The 14,616-nt window shown below is 42.6% G+C and overlaps 1 protein-coding gene across 6 annotated transcripts in view; it reads right to left on the bottom strand.

Moving 5' to 3' along the window:
- LOC146810895 (uncharacterized) overlaps window positions 1-14,616 on the bottom strand; it is a 403,292-nt gene that overhangs the window by 278,850 nt on the left and 109,826 nt on the right. For 5 of the 6 annotated variants that reach the window (XM_085617937.1, XM_085617940.1, XM_085617938.1 and 2 more), the window contains exon 2: window positions 2,275-2,301. The gene's annotated coding sequence lies outside the window, so the exon portion shown is untranslated. Of the gene's footprint in view, window positions 1-2,274; window positions 2,302-14,616 lie in introns of those variants that run through there. The other variant, XM_085617942.1, reaches the window with a different exon arrangement.

Below are 14,616 nucleotides of genomic sequence, written 5' to 3'. Positions count from 1 at the left end.
TAACTCTTTTGTTGATAGAGGGTTTTTCCTCCGGACGGGATGAGGCATTGGGGTAGGGTACTGTTCTCCAACCTAGGGAGCTCATGTTTCGGGGATCTTGCGCACAGCTGTTGGGTGAGTTACCAGTGGTTGATGTGGGGCTGTGTCTTAGATTCTAGTTCGGAGAGAGTGGACTTGGGTTATTGCAGAATAAGGTCATGAAGAGTTTGGAGGTCCACTTTGATCTGTTGACGGGATAGTAATATATCATCGAGTCTGGGGTCAACTTTTGGAGTTAACATTTTTAAAGTATGAACTGTGGTTAAGGGCAGTGAGGTTAATCCTTGTGTGGTGTTTGGGGAGGAGTTGTGATCTAGTTCGTTGTATAGCAATCTTTCTGTGTTGTATCCAGTGGGGGGGGGGGGGTGTAGAGGCAGGTAGTGAGGAGGTATGGATGTTTGTTTGTGGTACGGTGGGATTAGTGGTGAGGCGGGGGTTGGTGGGAGCGCAGGCTGAGAGGATGTAAGGGAGTGGGGTGTGATTGGAGACGAGTGAGTATAGGTGGTGCTGGGGGTGGAGTAGGAAATGCGGAGGTGTGTGTTATCCCGAGAATGAAAGAAGGTGAGGATTTGGGGTATGAGTGGGCCAGCGGGAGTAACGGTGAGGGAAGAGGGGGCATGTGGAAAGGTATGAAGAGAGGAAGTAAAGGTGTGGGGTGTGATAGGAACAATAGGAATCTTGGTGTTGCTGTGGGACGAGTAGGACTTGGGGGATGTGTGTCATCAGCAGGGGTGTCGGTTAGGTCTGGGGAGGGTGTATATGCCAAATATGATACAGAAGGAAAATGTTTACATTGAAAATGTAAAATGAAAAATATGCACTCACCTGGCTGCACGCCTTCCGGTCCTGGTATTCTCTTCCAGTCATCCAGGGTGGGCCCCAGCCAACTCCCTTAACCAGTCCAGACACTGCTCTCATACTGTTAACCAGCATGAGAAAAGCACCAGATTGGTCGGAGGGAGCTGTATCCGCACTCCCTAAGGCCATAGAGGCCTGTGCTAGCTCTCCACCCAGCTGTCTAAGAAAGCTCGGATTGGAGAGGTTTAAAGTGCGCATGTCTGGCTGGCCGACAGAAGACAGCATTCCAAAGTTACATGCGCATTTTGAACATAAGTACCCACCACTCCTACCAGCTGCTGCTTCTCAGCAGAAATAGTACTAACACTGGCTCGGGATGGAGTAGTGAAAGATAAAATGGTAATAAATTAACTTTATTACCATTTTATTTTTCGTCTCTCTGCAGCATTTTATTTAGTGGGGCGACGCTCCTCCGCCCTACGGCAGGATCAGCTGGACTTTAAACAGAGCTCAGACTCCTTACCGCCTCAAACATTAATCTCCTGCTGAGACAGTGTGCGGAAACTACTGATTCCACTGCATTACTTAACTCACCAAAGTTAATAATCATGGAATGAAACTGTAACAAAGTAATACCTTTCAGAAGCCCACAAATGCTGCAACGGAGACAAACAAAATGTAATCCAACTAAGCATTACAGTGTCCCTGAGTATGGCTACTTTGTATCACACAATGGAAAGGCCCTCAGATACACATAGTTTACTACTTCAGTGTTAAAAGCATAATTATATATGAGCAATGTCAAAATCCCATGTCCAAAACATAAATACCTAAATTAAAAAAAAACTTTTGATGAAACAAGAACATAGCTATGGTTTACTGATGATTTGGTCAAGTTAATAATGATGGTCGTCTTCAGCTGCGATTTAACAGCCTGCCTCATGAAGGACCAGGGCTGTAAATCCTAGCAAATATACTTCTGAAATCCCCTCATTATGTTATTTTGGACTTTTTATATTACCATTAGTTCCTTTCATGTTCTTGAATACAGTTTCACGCTATTACCAAAATCAAATAAACCAAGATGCCACGCCCCTCCTCCCGAAGTGCACGCGTCCATCCCTTTGCATTACACTATGCCAATCGGCCTTCACTGACAGAGCCTAACATAAACTCGACTGTATTTTAGAATCCTAATATACATTGTCAATACAAAAAAACCTGTTCATACCTACTTGCCAATCTCATTCTTGAGGTTTTCAGGAATAACAATCCCTTAATAAAACACAGATAAGTAACTCTGATGTTGAGGTATTTTGCTGTGTGTATTTTCTTTAAATGCTGTAACCTAAGGCATAGGCGGTGATTTTAAAACACTATTTTGAAGCATGGAAGTATAAATTACATAATTAAAAACATTACTGAGACGGTACTTACTGGCTTGCCATCCAAACCAAGTGGACCCTAGAAGAAGCAAAACGCCTTTAGTGACAGTATTTGAAATGTGTACACAGCACATGGCCAAAAACACACAGTGAGTACAGGCATCATAACAAGGCAGCAGGAAAATAGAAATATTGACATTAAAAGATGTTACGCAGGATGAAGGTTAAGAAGAAAAGGTTCATAGGTTAGTATTTAACTGTAGAAAAGAAAACTCTAGAAGCCTTGGTAGCTGCCCTTGTAGGACAAAACAACTTCAGTACGGTTGCTTAACATCAGCCTTCAGTGGACAGTTGCAGGATAGAACCTAGTTCACATAAAATACAATGAAGGGGCAAAACATAATACATTTGCAATAATTTATAATACACATTACAGTAATTTCTGAATACTATTTTTTACACTGCACGAACATATATACACACAAACACGCACATACATATGTAAAAATAAAAAATAAAAACACATAAAAGGTACTCCAGAAATAACTAATGGAACCCATGCCACAAATTTATCTTTCCATACAAACTGTTACACCTGTGTTTTTTGCCACTGTTTGAACAGTATTGTGAATGGATCAATATTTCCCAGTGCAAAAGAGTAAGTCCATTCCCATTCATCAACCACACTCCTAAAGTTACTACAGCCAAACTAGACCAAAATAGCAGACCAAATAGCAATAAATGTACTCCTGCTCAGAACTGGAGTAAGTCCAGCACCACACATGGCCAAACATTGGCATTGCATCACTCTTCCATCGAAAATAATAGAGGTAAGGACTTAAAACAAACCCCAAAGATAGGGCTGGACTAGGAACCGATACCGGCCCTGGTATACTGCCTGGCCGGCCCTGGGGGTGGTGAGTTGGGGTGTGGTCGAGCTGTATGCCAGGGCTGGTTTCGGACGATCTTGTTACAAGGGGGCGATATTGCAGCTATGCTGCATAACCTGCTCCTGGTAACAAAAACGGCCCCCCAAGGGCCCAAAACCAGCCTCCACCCTGGCGACCCACCAGGGAAATGCCCAGGGCCCGCTATGGCCAGTTCCGCCCTGCCCAAAGAATATAATGTGGAATTAAATTACTTAAATAGTTAAAATATAAATACATTTAATTTAATGTTAAAAAATCACCTAAAAATAAAACTTATTTTATTGCACCATAGTAACCACCCTTTTTTAATCTAAAACTTAATGCAGCATTCATTTTTGCTAACATATAATTAAATCAATTTTAATTCTATGCACCACTTTTAATAATTATTAATACATGATAAAAACTATTTTTTTTTACTTCAGGTGGATTTTTTTTAATTTAAACTTCAGAAAAATCATTTTAACTTAATTGAAAATATTTATGGTAATTATATTTATGTTAGGTTAAAAGGCAGTAGCTTTTTTTTTACATCGTTCCACATTAAAAAAAACATATCAAATTGATTTGCAATAATATTTCACATAAAATAATTTTTTGTAATTCTTTTTCCAAGTTTAGTAAAAATGTTTTACTTTCCAATATATTTTAGAATAGTGAGATCTCCAGAGTAAACTGAACTCCCCATAGATTAAAATAGAGTTGTGAACATCAATCCCACATATTTTTTACCCCCCCCCACTACTCAATGCAGCCAAGAGCACACACCGCTGGGCTGGGTGTTTGCATTTCAATGCTCAACCCAAAACCCGGCGGTGTGTGCTCTTGGCTGCATTAAGTTGTTGGGGGGGAGTAGTAACCCTCTGGGTCCTCTCCCGGTGAGTTGCTGGTAAGAGACTACCTGGCAACCCCTCGGTCTAGTGCATTCTTGAGGTGGAGATGTGTCCCCGTGCCCTGATTGAAATTGCCGCAAACTTTTAGGGCAATGAAACATGTCGGCCGTTCAGTTTAAAATGGACTAAACATGCCATCTTTTTTAATTGGGAGTGAACACTAGTCAAAAATTACAAAAATATGTGGGATGGATGTTCACAACTCTATATTTTAATCATTACGGGGATTAGATGGTAGATAGATTTCACCATCATTTATACACCTTACTCTTTCATTTCTTAATTTTCTACATCAGTTAAGGAGTTAGGTCATATTCTTTTTCCGCCAAGAAAGTGCCGATGATGAGAGTGAGCAAACTGGTGAGTACCAACCAGTAGCTCCATGGATGGTGCTTACGTGACACACTTTCTGACCCACCTCGCATTTTTAATCATACTTTGTCAGCCCATTTGGAGACCATTGGCAGATGGGTTTGTGACCTGAACTGGGTGGTTGATGAGTTTTTATAATGATGAACACACATGGGTGGGCATGACTAGATAAGTAAGCATAGCCTCACCAAGGAGTAAGACATGATACCCATTTGGCAGATATTGTTTAAAGTTGTCATGTGTTTTTTATAACCAGGTCTTGTTGTTTTGTGAACCTAACCGTGAGTGCCAAAGGGCTGTGCATATTGTAAAAGTGAGTTACAAAAACCCAGACAACATAATATATAAGAAACTGAACGGGTAAATATGACCTTTTATTTTACAGTCTGAACACAAATGTTGTGTATTGATGAATAATGTACTTTTAAAATACTTTAGTTGAACAAATCATGCAGGAGTTAATTAGAAGAAAGATACTTAATCTGTTATAATGCTGTGAGGGGGCAAAATATTTCTGCTGTACCAATTTCTGTGAAATAAATAAGATTTCACTTTGTATGACAAGGAGAAATGGTTTAAATATCGTTTTCATACTGCAAATACTTCGTTTGATCTCACACTGAACCTGGATGCTTTGCGTAAGTTTCTTTTTGATGAACAATATTATTTATTATGTGGGAAACAGTTGTTCCTAAGCGCTTCCATCCTCAGGAATGTGGTAATGCAAAGCCGGCTTCCCAACAACATATCTGTGGGGATAAATTTGTGAGCAGGAACCTTACATGCTCATGAATTTCTTGATGGTGCCCTGGAAGCTATGATCAAAGCAAAGTGCCTCTTGTATTTTTGAACACCTAATGCTAAACATGCCTTTACAAATGTATTTTATTTTACGCTTTCCAAAAATGACTCAGATCCCAGTCATCGCAGAACTGAACAAAGATTCTGATAAAAACTTAGAATGAACATATCGCAATACAAAAATATATCTGAAGACACACATCTTTCATTTTCATAGAATATATCATCGAATATGGGCAACTTTTCCTTCATACTACTTATTACAATGGGCACTGGTGGGGGATACTAACTGCGACCATTTAAGACGTCGCAGACAGGATAAGATCTCACCAAGGTATTTTATCATGAGAAAGATGGAGGTAGCCTGCTTGAAGCCATGGGAGATAGGCCATGGTCTTTCTGAAAACAGTAGAGTGTGGAAGTGTGGTATCAAAGATGCCCTCACCTGGCTGCAGGTTGGGGGTCATCCACACACTATCCAATCTGAAAGAACATAGACAGATTTCGTGATCAGCCCTTCCTGCCTGTGAGGCTGCAGTTCCAGAGTGTCAATAAAATCGTCAATTGAATCACTTTGAAGTGACTGTTGGCAGTAAATAGCACTTCATAACATTTTTCAAATAAAATAAGGTGTGATTAGGATGAGAGGGTGGACTGGTCTACGCACGTGAGACACATCTCCACGAGGACACCGCTACTGGTGGATTACTAAAAGATACCACACACCCCTGCGTTCAGCTGGTCAAATTCATCTTGCATGGAAGAATAAGAAATGCATATTTTCGTTATTGGGTACTCGCATCCACTTCCAAACATTATAGGGACCGTTGCTTAATTTGAGCTGGTGGGGGCCACCGGCACTCATTTTTAGCGACTGGCACATATTTTTCCTCGTGAGACATTGATCTAAAAGCAAGAGAGATAAAAATACAAAAAGGGGAAAGAAGAAGGAAAAGAAAGATAGAAACCCTGGTAGGGTGTGACTGGTGGTGGAGTAAAGAGGTATGAGGTGGATTCAAAAACATGCATTCAGATTGCCAACATTTAACAGCACCGGGTGCGGGCTTCTGAGCAGAGAGCTTTGGGCACCGGAATTCCTTTTTTGTTTTTTTACAAATGAATCACTGCTGGAGACTATCATGCACCTATTCTGAGTCATTCTTAATGTACACCCAAAAGTAAAATAGTACAGAAATCGTCCATTACGATGACAGCTCTGGCAGTCAGGAGGTGTAGTCAAGAGCGGAGTTCGACTCTCCCTATATTCCATGTCCTGTGCCGGGGCCTGAGTTTGATAAGCAGGGTTTACCTGGCCGTTTATTCCATTGAGCATTTCGCCGAGGGCTGATGCACTGAATTCCAGTTTTTAAGGGCGCATAGCCTCCTGTCACCCTCTCCAGCTCCCACGGTTAACGCAGCAAAACACACCGGGGAATTCAGGAAGAGGCAAGAGAAGGGAGAGGAGAGAGGGGAGAGAGAGGAGAGAGGGGAGAGAGGGGCGAGAGAGGAGAGAGGGGAGAGAGGGGCGAGAGGCCGTAGGGAGAGGAGAGAGGGGCGAGAGGCCGTAGGGAGAGGAGAGAGGGGCGAGAGGCCGAAAGGAGAGAGAGGCCGAGTAAGAAAGGAAGGGTGGAACGAGAAAGAGCGAGATAAGTGAGGAAGGGAGCTGGGCTTGTTTGAACCATTTTTTAACCAGGGCTTCTTATGATTCACAGCCCGGTTCCTGCTGATCAGATTCACCATTGAGTTATCTTAGATTTTCTAAATGATTTACCAAGCTGTTATTAAGTGCTACGTGTGTGAATCCTTAATTTAAAACGAACGTGCCAACGGAAAGGCAGTTAGAATGTTTGTTATGGAAGCAACAGCTGCCCCGCCCAATCACGCTACAGTACTACTGACCTATGGCTGCTGGGCATTTGCCATCACACAGCCCTAAACGCCTCAGCTATTTGCTTTCATTGCTTCCTGTCTGAGTAAGTTCACTCAGTTAAGAATCCTTCAGAAAGTAATGCGTCTTAAACAGGGTTAGTGGTTCATATGTTTCCGTGTGAGCCGATGCAGGCGCAGCACGGAATAACTACTCCTGGCAGTGTAATAAGCAGCGAAAGATTTTAATAACGCACTATAAATCTCCATAAATAGAAAGGCCCTGTACGCACTCAGTAATCCAGACCCATAAATATAATGAGAAGGGGAATAAAAACGGAAAGTACAAACTGCGTATTTCATACAAAAGTACTTGAATCGAAAGCCACAGTGTATGGACGATAGTCATTTTTTAAACAGCGGCGCATTAATGTGCCAGAGCAGCTATCACATTTTAAACATTAATACGTGCTTAAAATAAAGGGATAGTGGAGGGGGGGGGGGGGTATGAAAGCAGATGCGGTGGCACGCCACGTTACTGTTTTAGGTTTTTATCCTCACCTTTACTTTGGGGGCCAGCATTTTGTCTTCATGCATCTCTACTTTCCAGTAGGGTTACTTCCTGGGCAGTTTTTAGGTCTCGCCTAGGCAGCGCACATGCGCTACTCTAGGAGGGCCTTTAGCCATCGGTCTGCTCATTTTGAAGCACACTCCTGCTTGTGGCGGCATCCACCTTGAGGGAGCGAGCAGCAGTGCACATGCTAATTGGCCGCTGCTCGCTCCCGCAAGGCGGAATGCCGCCATAAGCACGAGTGTGCTTGAAAACAGCTGCTGCTTGTTTCAACATTAGTTGTTCCCCCCCCCCCCCCCGTCACGGATCAAAGGCTAATTGGCACAACTGAGACATCTGCTGAAATAGGTTTTGCTTCCTGTTAAAATTGTTGTAATATCATTTGATCACGTGATCTCTCCCTGCTACTGCACCAATAGTTATAATCAAGTGTGGGAGGTGAATTTGTAGATTTATAGATAATATCGGTGATATGATCTTTTAGAGCTTATTCTTCCATAAATCAATAACAAAGGTTTTCCACAATCAAGGGCAGGTACAATCTAATGCTGCGCTTTTAAAGTTCTGAAATTCACCTTTAAAAAGAGACCACAGTTCAGCGGTTGTACGCAGGTAAAGCAATATGTTTGGCATGGGCGTGTGTGGGATTACAAATATTTGAAACTAACATTACAAATATTTTAGGGAGTTTATTAATCTATAACAGGCATGCTTTAGTGAATTCTTTATAAAGTACTTTGGCTGCCCGCTGCTGTTATCCGCTGTTGTGCGCAGTGTCGTGCTAAAAGGCTCCACAATAAATAGAATGTGCTGTTAAACAACCCTCGCTTCTCAGTGGGACCTGCTCCTGAAACACCTCCTAACGATCCGTGTGGAAACCACTCTCAGAAATATTTATAATTGCGCTGATTGTCAAGGCTGCGTCCATTTCCATTCTCATACCCTAGTGGGAAGGCTTGATTAAAAGAAGACTAAATATTTTGCATAAAATGAATTTCTGTTATGGCTGAAATTGTAATGCGCAGACAACGGGGCATCCATCAATCAGAGCAATGAGTAACAGCTGATACATTCCACAAAACCAACCATCTTTCTTTCACGAGTAAAATTGCCCCCCTTCCTTCATGCGCAGACCCCGCTGATCCTCCATCATTCCCTCTTTTCCAGCTACGGAAACTCTCGGAGTTAAAGAAGGATAGCGGCCTGGCACTGCTTCACATTCTGCTTCAGCTGCAACTTAAACAGCGCGAGAATTTACCGGTGAAGTTGAAAACTCGAGAGCCGCATGGCAGCTGCAATTAGGCAACCTAATTAACAAGCAACTAATAAGGATACCATTTGTATTAAAACTGCGTACCTGAAAACGGAAACAAACTCGTGGGCATTCAGGCTCCTCCTCCCTGCACCTGTACCTAAAGAAGCATTGGCATAGCCAATAGGCCTCGCTTTTGGGGCCTTATAAGTATTTAATTATGCAGCACAATATCCTTGGTGCAACATCAACTGTTGCATGGCTAAACACTTATAATGTCCCAAAGGCGAGACCTATTGGCTATGCCAATGCTTGTTTTTACCGGCATGGCCAGCATTTTAATGTCCCATCATTAGGGAAATTCCCTAGCCGGTCCCAGGCATTAGTAAAATTACCCATAGCCAGTATTTTTGCCCTCAACTGTACATACAGTAAATACAAGAAGAAAGCCCTTTAAAAAGTGTTTTAGAACTGCCTTAATGACCCTGACTGACTGATTAAAGTAAAGAAAGATCATGTTACAAATGGAAACAGATGATTTTATTTAAAGTTTGGTTGAAGTAAGAGGTCTCGGCCTCTGTGAATACTCGACAGGTAAACAAATGGCTGGTATTTTTCTCTACGAAAGGTGGCAACCTACTTTCTGGGCCTTTTTTGTATGCGATTACCTCCTCTAAGGTACTGCTGCGTGTTACCTCGGAAATGTTTGATCCTTTTAGTCAGAAAACAATATTTTGATAATAAAGTAACATCTTTATTCCAGAATGCTAATGATATTGTTAAGAGTAATACTAGGAAGAGCAACATCAAGACTAGCTCACTAACAACCTTAACAACATGGACACTACATCGGGAGGTCTCTTGATGTGCATCATGCAACTAAGGACCTAATTCTAGAAATCCGAGGACGGGTTACTCTGTCCCAAAAGGGACGGATGTTCCATCCACCGTATTACAAGTGCCATCCTATCCAATGTTATTTGTAGTACGGCGGCTAAGATTTCCTTTACGTTTGTGACAGAGTAACCCGTCCTCCGAACTCTAAATCAGGCCCTAAGTTTCCTTAGAATAGAGATGTCTACAGGGCCTTTTTAAAGTCTGTCAATGACTGGTGCAGCTCAAGCTGGAATGTGTTCCAAAACTTAGATCCAGCAAGGAACGGGCCGCAAAATAGCATCAGGAAGCAGAGATTGGAATGTCTGGGATTCCTGGTTGATAGATAAGAGTGGATAGGGTTTCGAGGTAACGCTGCATTAGAAGGTTATAGCATTGAAAAATAAGGCAGCCCAGTTTGAAGACATTTTTTTGCTTCATTTTCCTTGACTGTAAGCCAATTTAATTTGCTCCTATCAGTGGTAATATGGTCACTCTTAAGCAACCCAAAATATAGGTGTATGCTTTGTTTTGGGCCCTTAGAAGCCTGTAGAGCGGATACGACAAGGCATTAAAATATTCGACTTGGGAGCTGATGAGAGCGCCCTTCACCGGTGCCCTATGTTTATGGTATTCACTGTGGTGATGTCTCTGATGTGAAAAGAGGTGGTTGGTGCACAGTAAGTTCTTTAGATCCTTATTGGTATATGGCAACGGGGGGGGGGGGGTACAAGAAGGTCTATTCTTTTTAAGAAAGGCCATATTTATTATGGCTCCCCATAGCTGGTCCACAAGATCAGTCTGTGTGATGGATTCAGGACAGGGGTATGCATGAAATAAAATTCTGCATGGATAGGTTTTATCAAGGGGGCGTTTTCCACCTCAGGTTTCCAAGAGGTAGCAAAGACAACTTTCACGACTCCGTGGAAAACAACCCAGCCACTGCTAAGTACCCAAGTGAAATCCTTAAAATGTTCATTTGAGCATGTGATTTCGTTTTTTCCAATATTTCTAGTTATAAGCATAATCCCATCTAGTTAAAGGGTTTACATTATAAAACACAGCACATTGTACAAATGTTCCAAATAAGTCCTTTCAGCTTTGTGAGCAAAAAGCTTCTTAAATACTGATTTCTATATTTGAACAGTTCAAGCATTTTTCCAATTGCATTCAAAGTTGAATAGAACTAATCTGTCATCAGGATCTAAGGCAACCTAAGGTGCACCTGCAAGAGATTTGTTTTGATTGAGGAGGTGTCACTTCTTTTTTATAGGCAATGTTGCTCAATGACTGAAGGTACCAGGCAATGTTGCAAATGTACGCAGGGTACGTGCTGTACTATAAGCACCCTTTATCTTAAGCTGCCAATGGCCGAGGGGGCAGGAGAGAGACAATATAGTGGGTTTGGGCCTTTGTAACTAACAATTGGCTGACAAATCTCATAAAAACCACAAACACACAACCTAAAAATAAACTAGTAATCCCAATCCACAAAAAGTTATGGACTAAGAAAATGATTCAAAAGCCAAAGTGTCTGTATAAAAGGCGAGCCAGGTATTCACTGGTCACTGCTAGAGGGACACATGGCGTTGTTTAGGGGCAGAACCTTCACAGTTATAGCTGATCTCCAAAGTAGGAGTTTCAAGAGGGGACAAATGGAGCAGGGAGTGAATTCGGCAATCACACTGTGACCCCTCGGTTACCAAACTTTAAGGACCCATACCTCATGAATGGCTGGTTGCAGACACAATATTTTGGTAAAGTGGAAACTCAGGACCCCACACGTTCACTGGACGTATTGGTAAGCACTTACAACAAGGTAGTTGGGATTTAGGGTCCAAGTCTAAATACAGCTGCGAATGGTGATATCTTCGGAGCAGAAGTTGTACATAGCAATTTCGAAAGGTTCCAGAACAAGAGCCTCTGTCCTCAGCCAATGGAGCACAACCCAGAGATCCTATATAAAGAAAAACAGCCCTATGCCTCCTTTGGGTTTTTACAGGTGTGATAAAAGCTATCAAAAAGTGAGGAAGATACAGGGGACATTAAGGGACAATGCAGACAAGGTTTTGGATGTCTTATGCATGTTGCCAACCTTTTGCATGCTCAGATAGGCTTTTGTTAAATCACAGTCAGCTGGGTATGAAGGTACTCATGGCGTCTGGATGAGTCCCTTCCTTCTGGCATCCTGGGTACAGGTCTTGGGTCAGCTGAACTTAGCCTTTTCCCCTCAAAGTTAGTGTTTCCCACCTTGCCTCACTGGAAAGTTCAGAAATCTATCTCCCAGGACAGAGCACACTGCCAGTATGGCTCTTCTGTACTAGGCTTGTGGAAAAGCATAACAATGGCATGCCCAGAACCTGGTTTGGTGCCTTCTCCAGCTCTTTCAGGTTGGAAGAAACTTGTTCTCAAGCTTCAGTTCTTACCGTGTTCCTGAAAAACACTGGAAGGAAGCAAGGGCCAATGAAAAAGACATTCTATTTTCAAAAATCATACCCCTCACCTGTGCAGTGCTGGGGAAACCTCCCGTGAAAGAGATACACTGCAGGTAAGAGCCATACACCCAATGTACATCAGGATGTAGATTCAATGAGAGATAGGCCAGACCATCTGGTGAGAGTCACCCCTCCTCACAGATAGGTTCCATCTAACCACATAGGCGAAGACCAAAGATGGCCTCAGGAATGCAGATATGGACCCTCACTACTCTGATACACTGAGCAAGGGAAGTGGACTCCAAGATGACCCAGAAGCAGAGCTGCCCACGCAGTTAACAGGTTTAGGTCAATCTTATGTTTAAGGGCAGTCCTTTGGGCCAGTAGGGATTGCATACAGAAAGTAGACAGGAGTAAAACAGTAAAAGAAATCTCTGAGTATGGCCAAGTACAGGTTGGATACACAACAGGCATCCTTCTAAGCAACCAACCCTATTTTATGTGACATGAAAGTGTAAGTGCACTTACATAACACTTTCATGTGGAAACGAACGGTTCCGGTTATGGGAAACTGCATGGATATACTGAGAAGGCCAGTAGACACATCTCTCTGTGGGGTACAGGTAAAAGGCTAATTTGAGTCTATGTTCAACTCATGACAATCCAGGGAGTTTTTATTATATTGTGCTGTGTGATTGCAGCCAGTAAAACGCCTCTGAATGTTAACGTATCACAGTCAGAATAGACTGGTTTGCACCTATTTTCATATTACTAGTGGTCTACAATTCCTCCGGTGGCAAATGGAGCATGGAAGCCTGACCCAAGAAAACCTGGCCTCCTGTGAGGACCTTCTACAAACATGGGACACTGGACCACGTTTATCCAGTTAAAAGCGCAGAGGTTTACTAGAGTTGCGGTAGGATATTTTTGGCAAATATGAAAGACAAGGTTGTAAAGATGGACTATGTGTGCCATAAAGCAAACCTTAAATTGAATCAATGCAGAAATGTGTGCCTAGTGTAACATGGGCAGTGCCAGACACACATATCTCTCTTGAGTAACCCTAGGAGAAGGTGACTCTTCTGGGATTTCTGCAACCTTTATATTAGGTGTGACAAAGCTCTAAATAGAAACTATTCCCGTATTGTCAACTGATTATGATCAGTGCACTCACAATGAAGACCTTGCGAAAGAAGAGGAGTTGCTGTAGTGCGGACTATAATGAGATAGATGGAAACCGTACTCACAACTGATGTGGCCTTTGTAACCAAACAACCAGGTTGAAATCTGCAGGTATAGGATAAGGTCCTAGTGAGGTTAGTCAGATGTATACGAGTATTACCCGCACAGGAAAATTAGATGAGCCCAAAATATTTTTGTCATAAGTAAACAATCACAAATAATAAAAAGGAATGGGGTGAGAGTGGTGAACCCCAAAGCTCAGAGGACAGAAGTTAATTTCCAGTAGGGAAGATAAAATCAAGTTAAATACTTGAACTTTAGCACCCTTGTTCTGAAGATGAAATAGTTTCATCTGAAGTTTGAATGTTCATTTGTGGTCTAAGAAAATCAAGGAAATAATACTGCTGCCATGTGCAATTACCAGCATATCATCCGCAAGAGATATCAACTAAGGGCCTGATTAAGATGTCCGGCGGAGAACCTCTGACCAGCGGTCGGAGGTTTTCTGCCCGCCATTGTAGGTTTACAGTCCGATGCCTTATTATAATGATGGCGGTCAGAGTTAAGCCTACAGGGAGGACTCCGATGTGGTGCCGACAATGTCAAGGAGCCTGTCGGTGCATCAAAAAGACCGCATAATCCCTTAAAGACGGCAGCTCCGCCGTCGAGATTATGATATCGATTTCCGACAGCCATTCCATGTCGGCCTTTCTGACATGGAAAGGCTGTTGCAAAAAGACATTTAGACCCCTTAGCAAGGCCCCCTTTTCCCCCCAGCCCTCTGCTTAGGGGCCTGGGCAGCACCTATGGTGCCCCCCTAAACATCCATTTCACTATGGCAGCTTGTGCTGCCGGCCTTTTCCGCCTGCTGCACAAGCTGCCATAATGAAATGGATGTTTCCGACTGCCCTATGAACGTTCGCATCCAAATTGGGATGTCGGAACCGCCGACCTATGGTCGGGAGGATCTAGACCAAAACTGTGGCTTCCGCCCGACATCGTAATCAGGCCCTAAGACTCTTTTACTGGTTGAAACCTAGCCTGATCCTCAACAAATAAGGCACTATTTCCAAAAATCTCTGAAGCATTGTTCTGGCAACCCGTTCTAGCATTCTGGATATAATTGTCAAGTTAATATTTTTCAGAAACTTCTCAAGTTTGGTTGGGACTGAGGAGTTTAGGTGGGCAAGGATTAAATGGTGTGCTTTAGCAGGCAATCA

This window comes from Triturus cristatus, chromosome 7 (genome assembly GCF_964204655.1).
Source record: "Triturus cristatus chromosome 7, aTriCri1.1, whole genome shotgun sequence".
Lineage (NCBI taxonomy): Eukaryota > Metazoa > Chordata > Amphibia > Caudata > Salamandridae > Triturus > Triturus cristatus.
The sequence above is the reverse complement of the archived record's forward strand: the minus strand, read 5'-3'. Positions and strand labels throughout refer to the sequence as shown.